This window comes from Saccopteryx bilineata, chromosome 2 (assembly GCF_036850765.1).
Source record: "Saccopteryx bilineata isolate mSacBil1 chromosome 2, mSacBil1_pri_phased_curated, whole genome shotgun sequence".
Lineage (NCBI taxonomy): Eukaryota > Metazoa > Chordata > Mammalia > Chiroptera > Emballonuridae > Saccopteryx > Saccopteryx bilineata.
This window is the reverse complement of record NC_089491.1, coordinates 220636582-220657752: the sequence shown is the minus strand read 5'-3', so window position 1 is coordinate 220657752 and position 21171 is coordinate 220636582. Positions and strand designations below refer to the sequence as shown.

Sequence of the window (21171 nt, the reverse complement as noted above, 5' to 3'; positions counted from 1 at the left end):
CCTCCTGGCTAGAAGTTGTGTTTTCTTCCCGGTCACATCGCTCCCCGACCCCGGGGAGGGCCCTAGTGGCTTGCAGGCTGGGGAGCGTGGACGAAGTTTGCGTGCGTTTATCGTGTTAGAAGACGTGGGTTTGTACTTCAGTAAAGTGTTAACCGTTGAACGGCGCAGGTAGTCCGTCAGAGCCGTGCAAATCTGCGCTTGCACCAGCGCGACCGCTCCCCCGACCGAGCCGGGTCTCGGGCGGCCGGGACTGCGCCGCGCGCATCCTCTGCTCGAGCCTGTCCCCAGGGCCGGTGAGGCCCGCGCCTCCCGGACGCTGTTACGGGGGAGAAACCTTTTTCACAGATGAGGCTGTAGAGGTTAGGCGAGCCCCACTCGTGAATCCGCACTCCGGACAACCACACTGGCACCTCCTTTTTTTTCTTCCATATTTATGCATACCCAGAGGAATTGTTTTTCTGTTACAGAAAAAAAAAATCCCCTCTATATTTACAGCTGTAACTTTAGAATTAAATACTTTAAAAACCACTAAAGAGAAGGGTTGAAATTATGGCTGACATTTCAATTCCTTGCAGAGAGGTATTTCAAACTTGGGCATTTTGACCTTTGACAGTATTCTGTATTTGCATTTAATTTTTCAAATGGTCTTCCTTACCCTGAAAGGACGTACTTCTAGAGCAAAATTTGGGTGGCCAGGCCATAGAAGACTATTTTTTTCTCTCTTTTCCTGTTTTGCTTTTTTTCCCCCCTTTCTTTTCTGATTAATGGACACATTTTTTGTATGCTCTCTTGTCAGATCCCTGAGAAATGGTATATTTAAAGTGTGTTTGCTGCTTCATCTTAGGTGGTACACTTTTTTAGGGAAATGGACAGTTTCATCTAAATCTGGAGACTTGATGGTTCAGCAGTAGCTGTTTTCCTTTTCCCCCAGAATTCTTGTAACTGAAAGTCTTCCTCAGTGCCTTACCTTGGAGAGGACTGGTCTGTGGAGTTGATCTGGATGCCCTACAATTCCCAGGCACTTTCTGGATCCTCAGAACACAGGAGCCAGTGCCATGCTCAGTGTAGTCTTCATGGGAGGCAACTTCTCCCCAGGTGGTGTGCACATAGTGAGCACTGCATAATAACTGCTTGTGGGGAACCCACATGTCTAATTCACTCTAATCCCCCTTAACAAACCTTTTAATAGCAATGTGTTTCTGTTGTGTCAGTACATTTTTGGGAGGTTCCTAAAGCTCTGTTGGATTCAACACGACCAGTAGTAGTCAATGTGAGATCCATGTTAGTGTTTGGTTTCATACATACATACATACATGACAGATGGCTAAGTGACATTTCCCTTTTCTGCAGATTTGTTATATTGGCAGTGGTTTCCCCCTGTGTTTTCCCTTGAGTGCTGTCTGCACTAACAGCATCTGTCTTAAAAGGCACCTCAGTAAAGAAAGTGGCTTCAGTAAACTTTCAGAGAAAGCTTAACAAGTGAGAAAGATCCCATTTAAAGGTAAATTTTAAAAAACTTTTAGAAAGGCTGCCTTCATAGTTCAGCCTTGAAATGACACTTTGGGCTGAAGCCTTGGTGGCACTTGTCCTGGTTCCACTTTATACTTTACCTATTCCATTCTTTAAGCTACAGGAGCTAGTCTAAGTAAGCAGTGCCAAGATAATAGCAAAATTGCTTTAAAAAAAAAATCCATCCAGAAGCTTCACATTTTTTGATATTATGTACATAGTTCTCTTAGTGTGTAACATTTTTGTTTTTAAAAGTCTATTTATATCTTCTCCTCAAATACTTACTAGCCATTGTGCCCTTACCAGGTTTGTGTTTGTTCATTTTAGAATGAAAGCAGGGTTTGTGCTTGTTTTCAGTTTGTTTGTTTGTTTTGTTATAGGATTTAGAATGTTTTACTTAAATGAAAATGAATTGTGTGTAGACCTTTCCAAAAAGAGTGTAGAATGTAACTGGTTCAATTCTGTTTAGGAACTGTTTATATGTAGCCATGAGAAGAATGGAAAGTCCCCAGAAATTAGGGGTAAATAGAATTCATTATTACTTGAAAACCTTGCTACATTATTTTAATATTATAAAGTTAAAATGTTTTTTTTTTTTTTCCTGAAGCTAGAAATGGGGAGAGACAGACAGACTCCCGCATGCGCCCGACTGGGATCCACCCGGCATGCCCACCAGGGGGCGACTCTCTGCCTCTCCGGGGCGTCGCTCTGTTGTGACTAGAGCCACTCTAGCGCCTGGGGCAGAGGCCAAGGAGCCATCCCCAGCGCCCGGGCCATCTTTGCTCCAATGGAGCCTCGGCTGCGGGAGGGGAAGAGAGAGAGAGAGAGGAAGGAGAGGGGGAGGGGTGGAGAAGCAGATGGACGCTTCTCTGTGTGCCCTGGTCGGGAATCAAACCCGGGACTTCTGCACGCCAGGCCGACGCTCTACCACTGAGCCAACCGGCCAGGGCCTGAAGTTAAAATGTTTTAATGGTCTTTGGTCCATTATTATTATTATTTTTTTTCTTTTCATTTTTCTGAAGCTGGAAACAGGGAGAGACAGTCAGACAGACTCCCGCATGCGCCCGACCGGGATCCACCCGGCACGCCCACCATGGGGCGACGCTCTGCCCACCAGGGGGCGATGCTCTGCCCATCCTAGGCGTCGCCATGTTGCGACCAGAGCCACTCTAGCGCCTGAGGCAGAGGCCACAGAGCCATCCCCAGCGCCCGGGCCATCTTTGCTCCAATGGAGCCTCGGCTGCCGGAGGGGAAGAGAGAGACAGAGAGGAAAGCGCAGCGGAGGGGTAGAGAAGCAAATGGGCGCTTCTCCTGTGTGCCCTGGCCGGGAATCGAACCCCGGTCCTCCGCACGCTAGGCCGACGCTCTACTGGTCCATTATTTCTTTAAAAAAGATTTTGTTTATTCATTTTAGAGAGGACAGAGAGAGAGAGAGAGAGTGAGAGAGAGAGAGGAGAGATGTGGGGAGGAGCAGGAAGCATAAACTCCCATATGTTCCTTTAAACAGGCAAGCCCAGGGATTTGAACCAGCAACCTTAGTGTTCCAGGTGGACGCTTTATCCACTCTGCCACCACAGATCAGACTTTGGTCCATTATTAAAAGTTTCTGGGCCCTGGATGGTAGCTCCATGGATAGAGTGTCAGCCTGGCGAATGGACATCCTGGGTTTGATTCCCGGTCAGGGCATACAAGAGAAGCAAACATCTACTTCTCTTTCTCTCCCTCCTGTCCTTCCTCTCCCTCTTCCCCTCTCATAGCCAATGGGACACTGGGAGCTCAATTGGTCAGAGCACATCAGCCTCAGGCACTAAAAATAGCTAGGTACTCGAGCATCCTCCCCAAATGGGGTTGTCAGGTAATCCTGGCCAGGGTGCATGTGGAAGTCTGTCTCACTATCTCCCCTCCTCTCACTTAAGAAAAAAAAGTTTCTGGCCCTGGCCGGTTGGCTCAGCGGTAGAGCGTCGGCCTGGTGTGCGGGGGACCCGGGTTCGATTCCCGCCCAGGGCACATAGGAGAAGCACCCATTTGCTTCTCCACCTCCCTCCCCCTCCTTCCTCTCTGTCTCTCTCTTCCCCTCCCGCAGCCAAGGCTCCATTGGAGCAAAGATGGCCCGGGCGCTGGGGATGGCTCCTTGGCCTCTGCCCCAGGCGCCAGAGTGGCTCTGGTCGTGGCAGAGCGATGCTCCGGAGGGGCAGAGCATCGCCCCCTGGTGGGCAGAGCGTTGCCCCTGGTGGGCATGCCGGGTGGATCCCGGTCGGGCGCATGCGGGAGTCTGTCTGACTGTCTCTCCCCATTTCCAGCTTCAGAAAAATACAAAAAAGAAAAAAAAGTTTCTGAGCCTTCTTCCTACCTGCCTCCTCTATACTGACTTCCTCAGCAGCGGATCTTCTTAGAACCAAAACAAGTTAAGCTTTTAAATACTGGAGTCAGCATCTGAATGATATCTACAGGGATGGTAGGTGAACAGTAGTGGTACTAATAATGTGAGGACATTGGGTGATGAATTACCTAATCATAGCAACTTGAATACCCATAGCATAATTCATGAAAAATGCACAGTGAAACTGAAACAAATCCAGCAGATCCATTTGATCCAAATTTAAGTTTTAGCTTAGATTTTTTCAACCATTGAGTCAGTTCTCTGCTTTAGAATAAAGACTTTGGTTTCTAATCCACGGATATGCTAGGAAAGATGTATTCCTTTTTCCATGGATAGTGTTAATGTGATTCCTCTGATTTATGACTTTTCTTTGTTGAGTGTTGGCATCATACCTAGAATGGCACATACTATTGACATGGTATTGGATAGTATCTAAAAAATAACATTCCGTCCAAAAGATCTGTTCTCACCAGACACATCTTATATTGCCTATTTCATGTTTCTGAATCTCTGCTTTTGGGATTCCAGATCTGATATTATAATTTTTGAAAGGAGGAAAAAGACAACAAAAATGAGCAGATCTATAATGCTTTGCACCTGTTTGGAGTTTGTGGTTTTTTTTTTTTTTTTTTTTTCCCCTCTGAACGTTAAAATTTTAAAATTTGTACATTGTACTTTTCCACCAAGCCTGAAAGTATGGTGCTTGTGATTTAACCACTGTCTCAGTTTCATTACCAGAAAAGTAATTTATAATACCCTTTTAAAGAAATTGGTACACATCAATGCAAGTCTTAGTCCATTTTGGGTTCTGTGTGTGTGTGTGTGTGTATGTGTGAGACAGAGAGAGTGAGAGAGACAGGAAGGGAGAGAGATGAGAAACATTCATTGATTGCTTTCTCATATGTGCCTTGAGGGGGGGCTTACAGCAGACTGAGTGACCCCTTGCTTGAGCCAGCAACCTTAGGCTCAAGCTGGTGAGCCTTGCTCAAGCCAGATGAACCCATGCTCAAGCTGGCAACCTCGGGGTTTTGAACCTGGATCGTCTGTGTCCCAATCTGACGCTGTATCCACTGTGCCATCCTCTGGCCAGACCATATTGGATTCTTAGGCCAATAACAAATCAGTTGAAAAGTGGAAGAAGCAGGTCTTCTTGGGAAACTTCAGTTGTTCCATGGAGTACATTTGGAGGGCAGGGGCTGAACACTACCAAATATGCTTATCTTGCTTTGTATGTCATTTTTACTGTGTCTGGTTAAAAGGTTAGGTCTTATGTGTGTGACCTACAGCGTTCCATAATCTTGTCCTCATCTGTGAACTAGGGAAAGTAATAGTACCAATCTGATAGGGGTATGGAATTAAAGTAATGAGTATTGTAAAGTCCTCAGGAGAGTTATCAACCTGCAAAAAGTGTTAGCTATTTAGGGAGAGATTCCTAAACTTTCTCTGTTCATGATGGCCTTAGTGTGTCAGTAATTTTCTCCTGGCACTTCTAGGCCAAAAAGTATACTTAATAATTCCATTTATTAAGTAGTTAGGTCCAAATAATTTTATTAAGTATTATATCCTAATAACAGTTATTTGAAAAAATAATACACATAAATTGGGGAAAATGTTTATTTCATTCTTAGATAACAACAGTGACCTACTAACAGGGTGGTTGCATCTCTTGGGTATTGCACAGCCCCCCCCCCCCCCCCCCCCCCCGGAATTTAGCAGCGGAGAGACAGAGCGACAGACTCGAGACTTCCAATGCTCCCTACCAGGATCCACCCGGCATGTCCACTTGGGGGTGATGCTCTGCCCATCTAGGGTGTTGCTCCATTGCAACTGGAGCCATTCTAGTGCCAAAGGTGGAGGCCATGGAGCCATCCTTAGCCCCTGGGCCAGCTTTGCTCCAATGGAGCCTTGGCTGCGGGAGAGAAAGAGAGAGACAGAGAGGAAGGAGAGGGGGAAGGGTGGAGAAGCAGATGAGTGCTTTTCCTGTGTGCCCTGACCAGGAATCGAACCCAGGACATCCACATGCCAGGCCGACGCTCTACCACTGAGCCAACCAGTCAAGTCCTCTTTTCTTTCTTTCTTTTTTCTTTTTTTTTTTTGTATTTTTCTGAAGCTGGAAACAGGGGAGAGAGACAGTCAGACAGACTCCCACATGCGCCTGACCGGGACCCACCCAGCACGCCCACCAGGGGGCGACGCTCTGCCCACCAGGGGGCGATGCTCTCCCCCTCCGGGGCGTCACTCCGTTGCGACCAGAGCCACTCTAGCGCCTGGGGCAGAGGCCGAGGAGCCATCCTCAGCGCCCGGGCCATCTTTGCTCCAGTGGAGCCTCGGCTGCAGGAGGGGAAGAGAGAGACAGAAAGGAAGAAGAGGGGGAGGGTTGGAGAAGCAGATGGTCACTTCTTCTGTGTGCTCTGGCTGGAAATCGAACCCGGGACATTCACACACTGGGCTGATGCTCTACCACTGAGCCAACTGGCCAGCACCACTGCACAGCTTTTCTAACCTGAGAGTCAAATTGGCCACTGCCAACCTCTTTGATTTTGTTTTTTTGGTGGTCTTCTTATCACCGCAGCCACCGTTTTGAGATTATAATGGTGTCATTGAAAAGAATGTACCATCATCTAATATTAAAACTGAATTCCTGAAGCAGGGTTTGCTGCATTTCTAGCGTTGCTGTTTCCTCATAAATTTTTTTTGTATTTTTCTGAAGTGAGAAGCAGGGGGAGGCAGACAGACAGACTCCTGCATGTGCCCGACCAGGATCTACTCGGCATGTCCACCAGGGGGCGATGCTCTGCCCATCTGGGGCCGTTGCTCCACTGCAATCGGAGCCATTCTAGCGCCTGAAGCGGAGGTCATGGAGCCATCCTCAGCGTCCGGGCCAACTTTGCTCCAATGGAGCCTTGGCTGTGGGAGGGAAAGGAAGAGAGATAGAGAAAAAGGAGAGGGGGAAGGGTGGAGAAGCAGATGGGCACTTCTCCTGTGTGCCTGGCAGGAAATCGAACCCAGGACTTCCACACGCTGGCCAACGCTCTACCGCTGAGCCAACTGGCCAGGGCCTCCTCATAATTTAAACTATTCTTGGGACCTCTGGGGGCTTGCTGGTACTCTGAGACACCTGAGTACACAGTTTGGGCACCCATGTTATTAGTGTATTATCCTAACTCTAGGGTGGATTTGAACTGGTAATTTAGAAGTGAAAATCTTCCTTTTCTAATTGAACTTCAGTTCATATATCTGATTTATAAGATGTGTTTCTGAAGAGTATTTGGTAAAGTAAAATTTGGTTTATGCAAATAAAACTCAAGGGTCTGGTTTTTTAAAAGTGCTGATGAGTCGCTGAAGTAATCAGGCATGGAAGACATAACATATAAGCCAGTCTTACCTAGAAAGGAACCGAATGTTTTGTGTGATTTACTTAGTGAGATAAGAAAAGCTGAGCTTTCCTTTTATTATTTTTTTTTTGTATTTTTCTGAAGCTGGAAACGGGGAGAGACAGTCAGACAGACTCCCGCATGCGCCCGACCGGGATCCACCCGGCCCGCCCACCAGGGGGCGACGCTCTGCCCCTCCGGAGTGTTGCTCTGTTGCAACTAGAGCCACTCTAGCGCCTGGGGCAGTGGCCAAGGAGCCATCCCCAGCACCCGGGCCATCTTTGCTCCAATGGAGCCTTGGCTGCGGGAGGGGAAGAGAGAGAGAGGAAGGAGAGGGGGAGGGGTGGAGAAGCAGATGGACGCTTCTCCTGTGTGCCCTGGCCGGGAATCGAACCCGGGACCTCTGCACGCCAGGCCGACGCTCTACCACTGAGCTAACCGGCCAGGGCTTTCATTTTTTTTAGTTGGAAATGCAACTGACTTACTTAAGAATTTTTTTTGTCTAAAAATGTTTCTGCTAATTTTCTAATTGCAAAATTTAGTGTGTGGTCTCAAAAGGGATCACTTGCAGATGTCCTATTCCCTCTGCTCTTACCTGGTGACTTCAGAGCTAGGTGACAGACCACAGGTGGTAGAGAAGAATGCATGGCCTTACTACTCTTTGGGGTGGAAGACCCAGACTTTTCCTCTGTCCCTCTAGGTTCTTCTGGCCGGTCCAGTTATCAATTGAATGAGAGGGATTAATAAGAGGAAATAACCAAGTTTAATTACATGGATGGTAACCGCACATCTATGAGAAAGTTACAGACCCCACATGGGAAATAAGGGACATATGACATTCTGAGCTAAGGATGAGGTAAGGCACCTGAGGCTACAGAAGGGAATCGGGTCAGTGCGGGATTATAAGAAGAGCAAATGTCCATTAATTACAAATTTGCCCTGCTCTATAGATAGGTCAGAAAAAGTTATATCTGGTGATAACTTATTTTGGTCAAGGTTCATAATTTAAATTAAGGGAGAAAAAGTTTCTCTTGAACTTGCAGGGCCTCAGTTGCCTTCACTTTAAAATAATCCACAAGCCAAAGTGGCACATATCAGGGAGGCCTGGTCCGAACCCCTTAAACCAGCGGTTCTCAACCTATGGGTCGAACGACCAAAACACAGGGGTCGCCTGAAGCCATCAGAAAATACATATTTATTATACAATACATTTTTAAATAAAATATGTATTTCTGATGGCTTTAGGCGACCCCTGTGTTTTGGTCATTCAACCCCCGCCAGGGTCGCGACCCACAGGTTGAGAACCGCTGCCTTAAACTATAGACACATCTCTTTCTGAACAGCCTCCTACTATATTTATTAGCCTCAGCTCTTCCGTAGCTTCTTCTCTTCCTTATATCTTACCTTTCTGTCTTCTGTGCCAATCAAATCTTCTGTAATTTTTCTTAATGTGAATTTTCAGTGTATTCACAGTATTTTGGTCTTAGAGAATATTTGGTTTTTAAATTAAAAATTGATGAGCTTGGAGTGATTCCTGACTCCTCTTTTTCTCTCACAGCTACCATTCGGTCTATGAGCAAATATTTTATCTTTGACATTTGTTTAGACTTCAGCCACTTCTCCCCACCTTTACTGCTGCTCCTCTGCCAAACCCAAGCCACATTCATTTCTCCTGGGACTACTCCAGCACCTCCCAGTTAGCCTCCCTGTTTCTATTTTAGCCCCTGGAAGCTACTTCTCTGTGGGATTAAGGGTGATTCCTCTAAAAGGAAAGTCATAGCATGTAATTCCTCTGCATGGACCCCTCCAGTGACTAACCACTTTCCCAACAGAACATTCACAGACCTTTCCATTGGCCACGAGACTCTCCCTGATTTATAAGCCCCTGGCCCCCCCAGGACCAGCTTCCTGGCTGTACCCTCTGCGGCCTTTGCGGCTGTGTTCAGGTAGTGCCAGCATGGCTCTGCTGATCCTGAGTGTCCCTTTCTCCCTCTGGTGGCTGCTTAGGTGCCACCCCTTCATTCCATTATTGTTTAGCATCCCTTTGACTTCATTCAGTCTCTCTGGCTCAGCAGCCCCTGACATAAATGTTTGTTTTTTCTTGGTTTATTGTTTCTCTACCTCTCACCCAGTTGGCCTACAAACTGGATTGTGAGGTTCAGAATTGCTGGATCTTTACCTATTTTGTTCACTGCTGTTTCTAGCACCTGGAACATGCCTGCACATAGTAGCTGCTCAGTAAATAAACACTGCTGTGTGTCGTTTTCTTCTCTCTCTCTCTTTTTTTTTTTTACAGAGAGTCAGAGAGCGATAGATAGGGACAGACAGACAGGAATGGAGAGAGATGAGAAGCATCAATCATCAGTTTTTCGTTGGGACTTCTTAGTTGTTCATTGATTGCTTTCTCATATGTGCCTTGACAGTGGAGCTACAGCAGACTGAGTAACCCCTTGCTCAAGCCAGCGACCTTGGGTCCAAGCTGGTGAGCCTTTTCTTTTCTTTTTTTTTTTTCTCAAGCCAGATGAGCCCGCGCTCAAGCTGGCGACCTTGGGGTCTCGAACCTGGATCCTTCCGTATCCCAGTCCGACACTTTATCCACTGTGCCACCACCTGGTCAGGCTGCTGTGTGTTGTTTAATGCTTCTGTAAGTTAGAAGCTTTTGATGGCATACACTTATTTTCTTTAAATACATGCTTTTATCAAGATAAGACAGCTTTGTAGAATATGCTTGGAGAGTTTGAATTCTGATTACTCAGACTTGTTTCTAGGTGAACTGGTATATACTTAGTTGTTTTGGTACTGGAACATCTCTGTTTGGAGTTTTTATCTGAGGAAATACGTGTTAATCCAGTAAAAGAAGTAAAGTTCCCTAGTGTGTTAGGGACTCTATTCTTTGAAATGGACTACTGAACTTTGTGTTCAGATACACTTTCTTTACTACAAGTCACTGGAGACCTATCTGCAACTGAACCGAAATATCCTTGGGTCACTGATTCAGCCTCTGAGGTGGACATTTAGGTTTGAGGACTTTCAACCTTGGCATTTGGATGAAGTCTTGAAAGAAGGTGCATCTGTAACTTTTTACAACTAAACTCTAAACCTTAAAAAATGCATCAATAGGCCCTGGCCGGTTGGCTCAGCGGTGGAGCGTCGGCCTGGCATGCGGGGGACCCGGGTTCGATTCCCGGCCAGGGCACATAGGGGAGGCGCCCATTTGCTTGTCCACCCCCACCCCTCCTTCCTCTCTGTCTCTCTCTTCCCCTCCCGCAGCCAAGGCTCCATTGGAGCAAAGATGGCCTGGGCACTGGGGATGGCTCCTTGGCCTCTGCCCCAAGCGCTAGAGTGGCTCTGGTCACGGCAGAGCGACGCCCTGGAGGGGCAGAGTATCGCCCCCTGGTGGGCGTGCCGGGTGGATCCCGGTCGGGTGCATGCAGGAGTCTGTCTGACTGTCTCTCCCCGTTTCCAGCTTCAGAAAAATACACACACACAAAAAATGCATCAATAAAACAGAAATACATTTTTTTATCATAAAGAATGGAATCGGCCCTGGCCGGTTGGCTCAGTGGTAGAGCGTCGGCCTGGCGTGCAGGAGTCCCGGGTTCGATTCCCAGCCAGGGCACACAGGAGAAGCGCCCATCTGCTTCTCCACCCCTACCCCTCTCCTTCCTCTCTGTCTCTTCCCCTCCTGCAGCCAAGGCTCCATTGGAGCAAAGTTGGCCGGGGCGCTGAGGATGGCTCTGTGGCCTCTGCCTCAGGCGCTAGAATGGCTCTGGTTGCAACAGAGCGACACCCCAGATGGGCAGAGCATCGCCCCCTGGTGGGCATGCCAGGTGGATCCCGGTTGGGTGCATGCGGGAGTCTGTCTGACTGCCTCCCTGTTTCCAACTTCAGAAAAATACAAAAAAAACCCCCAAAAAACGGAATCTAGGAGTAGAATTGCTGGGTCAGAAAGTGAGAGCTTTTTAAATTTTGAAAACTGCTTCCAAGTCACCCTGTGATAACACACTACTCCAAGTTATATTTACTACACTGAATCATATTCATTTAAAGATTTTTTTGGCCCTGGCTGGTTGGCTCAGCAATAGAGCATCAACCTAGCGTGTGGAAGTCCTGGGTTCGATTGCTGGTCAGGGCACACAGGAGAAGCACCCATCTGCTTTTCCACCCCTCCCCCTCTCCTTCCTCTCTGTCTCTCTCTTCTCTCCCGCAACCAAGGCTCCAATGGAGCAAAGTTGACCCGAGGGTCCTGAGGACAGCTCCATGGCCTCTGCCTCAGACGCTAGAATGGCTCCGGCTGCAATGGAGCAAAGCCCCAGAGGAGCTGAGCATCGCCCTCTGGTGAGCATGCCGGGTGGATCCCGGTTGGGCTCATGTGGGAGTCTGTCGACTGCCTCCTGGCTTCTAACTTCGGAGGAAAAAAAAAAAAAAAGACTAATTAAAGTTTTTTTGCCAGTCTGATGGATGAGAAAAGAACTACCATAGTTTTTTTAAAAAAATAAGTACATTAAGCTTTATCTTTATACTATAAAATTTATCTTTTCTAAGTGTACAATTCTTTGTTAATTTATTTTTAGAGTTGTGCAGCCATTGCCATAATTGAGTTGAATATTTTCATCACCCCAAGAAGTTCACTTGTACTTTTTAGCAGTTAATCTCTGCTCCCACGCCCAGGCATAGGCAGCCACCAGTCTGCTTTCTGTCTCTATAAACTTGCATTTTGTAGACATTTTGTAGAAGTTAAGTTATGTAGTATGCAGTCTTGGTGTCTGGCTTCTTTCACACAGTGCTGTTTTTGTGGGTCATCCATGTTACATCTTTTATCATTTGTTCCTTTATGTTGCTGAGGAGTATTCCACTGCATGGATGGACTGCAGCTTGTTTATCCATTTACCAGCTGATGAACATTTTAATTGTTTCCAGTTTTTGGTTAATAGGAATATTTGCATGTTGGTTTTTTTTGTGTGTGGACTTGTGTTTTCATTTTTCATGGAAAGATTCTTCAGAGCAGAATTGCTATGTTGTACGATAAGTTTATGTTACTTTTAATGAAACTGCCAAACTGTTTTTCAAAGTGGCTGTACTGCTTAACTCTCCCACCAGCAATGTAGGAGGGATCCAGTTTATCCAGATCCTCACTGATACTTCTCTTTTTTATTAGAGTTACCCTAATGGACATAAAATGGTATCTAATTTTGGATTTAATTTGCATTTCCCTAATGCTTAGTGATACTGAGCATCTTTACTTGTTCTTATTAACCATTTCTATATCTTCTTTAGTGAAATAGTTATTCAAATTTTTTGCCCATTTTTAAATTAGATTGAGTTGTGAAGAATTCATTGTATTTTCTGGGTACATGCACCCCAACTGGGATCCACCCTTTTATCAATATAGATGATTTGTGGCCCTGGCTGTTTGGCTCAGTTGTAGAGCATCGACCTAGCATGTGGATGTCCCACGTTTGATTACTGGTTAGGACGCACAGGAGAGACGACCATCTGCTTCTCCACCCCTCTTGCTTCCCCTCCTCTCTCTCTCCCTCCTTCTCTCCCTTTCTCTCTTTTTCTCTTTCTCTCTTTTTCTTCCCCTCCCACAGCCATGGCTTGATTGGTTCAAGTGCATTGGCCTGGGTGCTGAGGATGGTTCTGTAGAGTCTCCACCTCAGGTGCTAAAAATAGCTCGGTTTTAAGCATGGCCCAGATGAGCAGAGCATTGGCCCCAGACAGGGATCCCAGTTGGGGTGCATGTGGGAGTCTGTCTCTGTAATTTCCCCTCTTCTCACTTAAAATGATTAAAAAAATAAGACAGATGATTTGCAAATATTTTCTCCTAATCTTAGATTATTTTTTAATGTTCTTATTGGTGTCTTTTATTTACTTATTTATTTTAAGAGAGAGACAGAGCTGAGAGACAGGAAGTGAGAGAGAGAGGGAGGGAGAGTGAGGGAGAAGCATCAACTTGTTACTTTGTCTTAGTTGTGCATTGATTGCTTCTCATACTTGCCTTGACTGGAGATGCGACCTTGGGCTCAAGCCGAGCTAGTGATCCCTAGCAACCTTTGGGCTCAAACTGTCAATCTTTGGGATCATGTCAATGATCCCTTGCTCAAGGTGACGAGCCCATGCTCAAGCCAGATGAGCTTGCGCTCCAGCTGGTGACCTTGGGGTTTCGAACAGATGACCTCAGCGTTCTGGGTCAGTGCTCTATCCACTGTGCTGCCACTGGTCAGGCTTAATGGTATCTTTTGAAGTGCAAATGTTTTTAATTTTGATGAAGGCCAGTTATTAGTTTTTTTTCTCTTTGTGGATTGTGCTTTTGATCTTGTATTTGAAAACTTTTTGTCTAGCTTAAGGTTATCATAGTTGTTTTGGTGATGATTAGTGAGGTTCTTTTCATGTGTTTATTGGTGATGGGACCTCTTCAGAATTACCTCTCCATCTGTGCTTATTTTGATACTTAAGAGGCATAGCCAAAAACATGTCTAGAACAGTGGTCCCCAACCTTTTTTGGGCCACGGACCGGTTTAATGTCAGAAAATATTTTCACGGACCGGCCTTTAGGGTGGGATGGATAAATGTATCACGTGACCGAGACAAGCGTCAAGAGTGAGTCTTAGACGGATGTAACAGGGAATCTGGTCATTTTTTAAAAATAAAACATCGTTCAGACTTAAGTATAAATAAAACAGAAATAATGTAAGTTATTTATTCTTTCTCTGTGGACTGGTACCAAATGGCCCACGGACCAGTACCGGTCCGCAGCCCGGGGGTTGGGGACCACTGGTCTAGAAGATGGAATTGGAATAGGAAGCAGTAGGAAAAAAAAATGTGCATTCCATTTTTGTTTTTATGCTAGATGTATTAATTGAGGCTGCTATAACTGATTCTTTAGTATTCTTATATCTAGATACATTTATCCAAAAAAAATTTTTTTTTTCTGTTTGGACTCTCCAATTTTAAGTCTAGTTTGGTTTCTGAGTGCTAGAGGTGATTGACTGTTATGCCCCTGGTAACAAGTGTTCACTCAGACCTCTTTAACACTTAGCATGTGTGCTAATTACCTTTCCTATTGAAAAGAAAAAAGACTTTGGGGCTTTTTATCTTGTGATTATTCTCTCCTTATCAGCTGCAGTCCCCTTTCTGCAGAATATCGCAGTTTAAAACTTGATTAACACTAGTATACTTTGTACTCTTTTCCCCTTTGATTACACCTACCAAGGGAAGCAATTTTTACATAGACTTGGTGCTGGAAACTTGGGAGAAGCAGAGTGGGAGAGAGCCTGCCTGTGTGTGTCATTGTGTGTGTGTGTCACAGTAAGGATCAGGAGAAGGGCTAGATGGTACAAGAAAAGTGTAAAAGCCAGTGAGGAAATGGCAGGATGTACTGAGCTGTGATTTAAAATCACCTTCACATTGGCAAGCCAAAATGTGACAGGTAACAACCAAATGAAGTGAGTCCCATCATGCGATGATAGGAATTGCTTTTCTTTTCTTTTTTTAATAAATAGCTAGTTTTATTTATTTTTAAAAATGCTTATATAAATATATATATTTTTTATTTTAGAGAGAGAGGAAGGGAGAAACAGAGACAGGAACATTGATCTCTTCCTGTATATGCCCTGACCAGGGATCAAACCAGCAACCTCCGTGCTTCAGGATGATGCTCTAACTAACCTAACTACCTATCCAGGGCAGGAATTGCTTTTCTTTAAATTTGGCCTCTGTACAGAGCTATGGGAGGGTTCACTGCTTTCTTCTCAAATATGTGCCTTCCAATAGAGGGAGGATAGTGTTTTTGCTTAGAATGGGAATCAGTTGCCTAGTCATTTTAGGGGACAGACTAGCCTGGCTTTCTGCTTGTAGAATCTGGGTAACATCTGGAATTTTTTTGTTTTTTTCTCATGAACCTTTACCTCCTGTTTCCACTCCCAGTGAGAGCCTGTAATGTGCAAATGATCTGGGAGGGCTGCTGGGAAGGTTTCCATATTCCATGAGTGTGCATTAGATAATAGTTTTCCCTATGAATGAGCTTCCAGTTTGAAGCATTAATTAATTTTTATTACTGCATTGACGATATACATAAATGTAAGCAAATTTGCTTTCCACATTATTGAACAGGCTGAAATGACTTCCCAGTTTATGACCTTGGACATTTTTATTGTCCATTTGAAAGTCTGTTCTGCCAAAAGCTGTTGAGAAATTAATGTTTGGTTCTTGGACAGGCACATGTGTTCTTAGGGTCTCTCAACACATTTTTGAGTGGGAATGAACTGTCAAATCATGAACTGTGGCTTTCTTTTGTTAACAGCATACTTAAAGAATGGCTGTTTCTGTAAAATTTTCTATAAAGCAAATATTAGAAAAATTATATATATTTCCTTTGACTTTTTTGTTTAGAAGTAGAATCACATAATCTCTTGCTTGGAAGGGCCTTGAAATGGGTTATCTAGTCCAAGTGCAGCCATTTCACTGTTGTGTGGTCTCTAGAGTCCCAGTAGGAATTACTCCAGATGTGGGACACTTATCCCCTCCACATGTAGGTTCCTCTGTCTTAGTTCAGAGCACGTCTTTGTGTTGAGCTAGTCTCTAACATCCTCCCTCCTGTCTTTCAGCCCATTAGTGCTGAAATTGAACCCTTTTAGATTAAGACGTCTCTGGCCTGACCTGTAGTGCGCAGTGGATAGAGCATCAACCTGAAACACTGAGGTTGCCTGGGCTTGCCTGGTCAAGGTGCATATGGGAATTGATGCTTTCTGCCCCCCCCCCCCCTCAAATTAAGACATCTCTCATTAGATAGTTGAAGACAGCCATCTTGTTAAAGGGCTAAAATAATCTGGATGTCTTCAACAATTCAAGATAAAACGAGAGATGTGTTTTATTGGAAAAGTTACTATATTCCTTTAACTAAGATTATACTAAAGACTTTGAAGAAAAATTATATTGTATGAGAGTATCAACAAATGTTTAAAATTTATATTTAAGATCTTTTATGCAATATAATCTCTAAGTAAAAATACTGATCTTGAAAACATATGGTCTCAAGTATTAGGAAAGCTTATCTCAGCTGCAAATGGGCTGAACATTTTGTTTTCCTTTCTCATGGTTCTAGTTTCCTTCTCCTTTTATACTTTTGTGTTACAACTGTCACAGCATTGAGTGTTTAAGGGTTGGTAACAATGGAAAGCAGATGACAGAAATGTTCACTCTGTTGGTGGCCGGTCTTCTGGAAGCTATCCAAGCAGTGTTAACACAGCCACTGCAGATTCATAGCAAACAATAAAACTGAGAACAGAAAAGCAGCACAGAGCAGGAGAGGTTGTTGAGTCCAGGGCCAGGCTGCCTGGCTGTGTCAGTCCCAGCTCTGATGCTCATTACCTGCTTGACCTCGGGCCAGTTAGAGAGGTTCTTGGTGCCTTGATTTTCATATGTGGGATGGCACCCTCTCCTTGGGCAAGTGTCAGGGTTCAGGTTGACTGTGTGCAGAGTGCCTAGGGTGTGCCAGCTCACCACGCTGTCTGTGTGGACAGTAAACATATGGCCTGTTTTGACTTGTTAGCCGGCTCTCACCTGGTGCCAAACCCTCTGTATCTTAGTAAGCTCTCCTGTGTCAATCAGATCAGAGATTTTTTTTTCCAAATTAAATTCTTCTGTTTTTCCTGTTAAAATCTTTCATGTGCTTTTTTAATTTTTATTTTTTGAGAGAGATGAGAAGCATGAACTCGTTTTTGCAGCACTTTAGTTCATTGATTGCTTCTCATACATGCCTTAATGGGGGTGTGTGTGGAGAAGGGGCTTCAGCTGAGTCAGTGACCCCTTGCTCAACAAGCTGGTGACCTCAGAGTTTTGAACCTGAAACCTCAGCATCCCAGGTCGACACTCTATTCATTGTGTCTCCACTGGTCCGGCTCATGTCCTTTTTATAGTTGTATTAGTTTGCTGTAGCTGTTCTAACAAATTACATAGATTTAGTGCTTTATAAAAAGTACAGCTTTATCCTCTTATATAGTCTGGAGGTCAGAAGACTGAAGGGGGTCTCCTTGGGCTGAAATCTAGGTGTTAGCAGGGCTGGTTTTCCCCCGAGACTCTGGAGGAAAGAGTCTGTTTCCTGGCCTTTTCCAGCTTCTGGAGGCCCCCACTTTCCTTGATGCATATTCCCTCCTCCATCTTCACAGCCAGCAGTGACCAGTTCAGTCTTAGTTCTGGCTCTTCTGCCTCCCTCTTCCCCTTTCTGGCAGACTTCTGAGTACAGTGATCCCATTTGGATAATCCAGAATAAACTCGTTGTTGATGGTCAGCTGGTTAGCAGCAACCTTCATCCACCTGCACCTTCATTCTCCCTTGTCAGGTAATGTAACCTATTCACAGGTTCTGGGACAAGGGATTGGAGTTCTGAATGCCCTTAGCACCTGTCTGGGGAAGAAACATAGGAGTAATGATTTTACGAGTATAAAAACCCTGTGTCCTTCCCAGCTGAGAGGTAACTTTTCAGTTTAAACTTGTGTTCCCCTGAGGCATAATTTATAGTTTTCTCTCGAGCATTCAACCCACATTTGGTAATTTATGCTGTTTTTCTATATAGACTGTTTAGTGCCAAGTTCAATCTTACGTCATAATTGAGTCCTAAAATATTTTTTGAATTATTGCATAAACATTATAGGAACATTAACAACAATAAATTTATAGCTTTTGATCATAGATACAAACATTTTCTCTTAGGTTAAAGAGAAATATGTGCCTTTAATTTATTTTAGTTTAGACAGCTTGTGTTTCTGAACTGCAGAGAGTGACCACCTATAATCTCATCCCCAAAATGAGCCACTTTGGACAGTTTGGTGTGGACGTAGATTTTCAGTGGTGAAGCCCTGGCTGTGTGTCTTCTTTGAGGCATTTCACACAAAGCAGATGCCCTGGGACCCTCTGCTCATTTTCAACTTAATAATGATTCTGTTCTGGTTGCAGTTGACTATTAAGAATTCAAATATAAATTTTAACATTAAATAACTTTGTGACTTTGTAGTTTTAGTGGACCCAAAGTAAGAGGTTTTGTGCATAAAATGATTGACAAGAAACAGTCAATTAGGTTGAGGAAAGGTAAAACAAATGACCTATGACTGTGATGATAGTGTGTAACTGGTCCAACCATGTGCTTGGTTAGCAGCAGCATCATTGTTGGGTTTGTCTGGGCCTGTTACTAGGCTTTGGTTAGACTCTTGTTTTGGCTATAGATAGTATCTTGGGTCTAAAACGACTGCCTATCCTACAGGATTCTATTTTTAGTTATAATTGACTTCTTTGAAGACTAGAGTTGCTTTAAAAATGGCCATTTTCTTACTGTCTTATTGTTGGTGATCTAATACCTAAATGATACATCTATATATATAGTGACTTGTTTTGTAAATTGGACTCATATTAGTGTCTTTTTAATGTTGATGTAAGTTACTAATTTCTTTCTCTATAATATAGACACTAAGTTCTTTTAAAGATTTTAAAATGTTAAGCAGAATTTGTTGAAGTGTGACCCATTTATTATTCAATCACTGAAATCATCTTTTTGAATTTTTCCGCCATGTTAAATTAGTTCTAATCTGCTCTTAATGTAAAACATTTAAAATTACATGAGTAATACATAAATATACACTTGTAAAAATCTCAGAGAATGCAGAAATAATTCAGGAACTGTGAAGGTCTGTGTCAGTCATCTGACCGCTTGTAACAGAAAATCCAGTTAAAGGGCATGAATAATAGGAAAACAGGTTCATGTAATTGGAAACCTGGGGGATCTGAATTGGGCTTTCCTTAGCCTGTGGGCTCTTCCTCAGCCTGGAGGCAGGTGCCCAGCAGATCTGGGCAGAACCCAGAATGCCCATGTCCCTCTCTTCAGAGCAAGGTCCCCTGATGTTTTTCTTCACAGTTAGTGTCTCTTGTGCCTACTCCTCAGTCATCTCCCTGCTAGGGATACTGTGTGCACTGATATGGCAAAGGACAGAGGACGACTGTGTATACCCCTGGAGCTGCCTGCAAGTGCTGGGGTTATTGAATGTTCTGATTTCTATGTGTCCCCTTGTTAGTGATAAGAACTAGTAACATATGTGTAGACATATACACACACATAGGGAGGGATTTATGTTAATGGGACTGTGCTTTGAATTACTCTTATTAATTATTTTGATAAACCTCTCTCTCTCACAAAAAAAAAAAAAAAAAAAAAAAAAGATCTTCATTGTTGAAATAGTCTGAGTTGACTTTTTTAATCGGCCTCTTGAGTCCCAAACATGAACACAGCATATTTCTGAACAGGGTTCTCTGAACACAGGCACATCAATCTTTAGCCTCATTTTCCTTTTTTTTGGTGTGTGTGTATATATGTGACAGAGAGAGAAACAGAGAGAGGGACAGATAGGGACAGACAGGAAGGGAGAGAGATGAGAAGCATCAATTCTTCGTTGCGGCATCTTAGTTGTTCATTGACTGTTTTCTCATATGTGCCTTGACGGAGGGTGGGGGGTGGTGCTACAGCAGACTGAGTGACCCCTTTCTCAAGCCAGCAACCTTGGGCTCAAGCTGGTGAGCCTTGTTCAAACCAGATGAGCCGGGGGACCTTGGGGTTTTGAACCTGGGTCTTCTGTGTCCTAGTCCAAAGCTCTATCCACTGTGCCACAGCCTGGTCAGGCTTATTTTTTCTTTTATTAGCTATTTTCTGTTAACTGAATTGTTGCTTTTTCTTTGTTGCGGGTGGGATTAAAATGAAAACAGCCTGAAAGTTGTTTACAGTTCAGACCTCAAAGCTTTAATGACTTCCTACTTAGTGGTTGGGCTATTTTGGGAAGCTACAAGCACATAATGTTAATTTAATTACCTGTCACATGAGCCAAGATTTAATTCTTTTGGGGTTTTACACCTAAGCCTCTTCCTATCTTTCCATTTTGTACTCTGGCTCTGTATAGCACATTTTAAAAGGAATCTCTCATTTTCATGATAGTAAAGAATTAAGAGTATTATAATTAATAATAGCTGTGTATTCAGAGAAAATCACAGTGGCTTTTTTTCATTCTTGTTCAATGTAGAGAGCTTCAATGGGTTAGAAGAATTTGACTTTCAAATGTAAATTAGGGTACTGTGTTAGTTTTCCAGGGCTGTCATAACAAAATACCACACACTGGGTGGCTTAAACAACAGAAACTTATTTTCTGACAGTTCTGGTGGCTGGAAGTCCATGCTCAGCATATCTACAGCGTAGGTTTCTGTAGCCTCTTTCCTTGGCTAATAGATGGCTACTTTCTTGCTGTGTTGTCACATGGTCCTTTCATACTCCAGAGTGTCTCTGTGTGTCCACATTCTCTTTTCTTATAAGAACATCAGGCAGATTAGATCAGGGCCCACCCTATAGACCTCATTTTAACTTAATCTCCTCTTTCAAGACCTCATCTCCAAATACAGTTTCAACATATGAATGGGGTAGGGGGCCCCACACAATTCATAACAGGCACTGTGGTCAAATGGTCATGGTAAGTCCTCAGTATTGTCAGATGAATTCTTTGCCCTTGACAGATGTGTGAGTAGTCTATAATATTTAAAAATTAAATTTTGGGCACATAAACTGTTTATTTCATGATAGAATGTAAGAAAAAATTTTTACTTTATAGTCTTCGTTTAGACAAGTTTTATTTATTGTATAACAGGATTCCTGTGGGAGATAGCTTACGAGGTGGCAGTGTGTAGGAGGCACTTCACTTTTTTACTGTGTGTGCATACATTAATTGGCACTTATGTGAGACTTTATAAAAAAGCAAGTGAAAGAGGAGAAAGCTTTTATGTAGTTGCCCTAACTTCTATGTAGCAGAGTCATGATTTTTGCACATTAATCTTGGAACCTTTTAAAGAGGCAACAGAAATCGGCAAAGATAATAAATC

General features: G+C 43.9%; 1 protein-coding gene across 2 annotated transcripts in view; it reads left to right on the top strand.

Annotated features, from left to right (window-relative positions):
• TRAPPC10 (trafficking protein particle complex subunit 10) overlaps window positions 1–21171 on the top strand; it is a 93502-nt gene that overhangs the window by 551 nt on the left and 71780 nt on the right. The gene's annotated exons all lie outside the window — the stretch shown is intronic.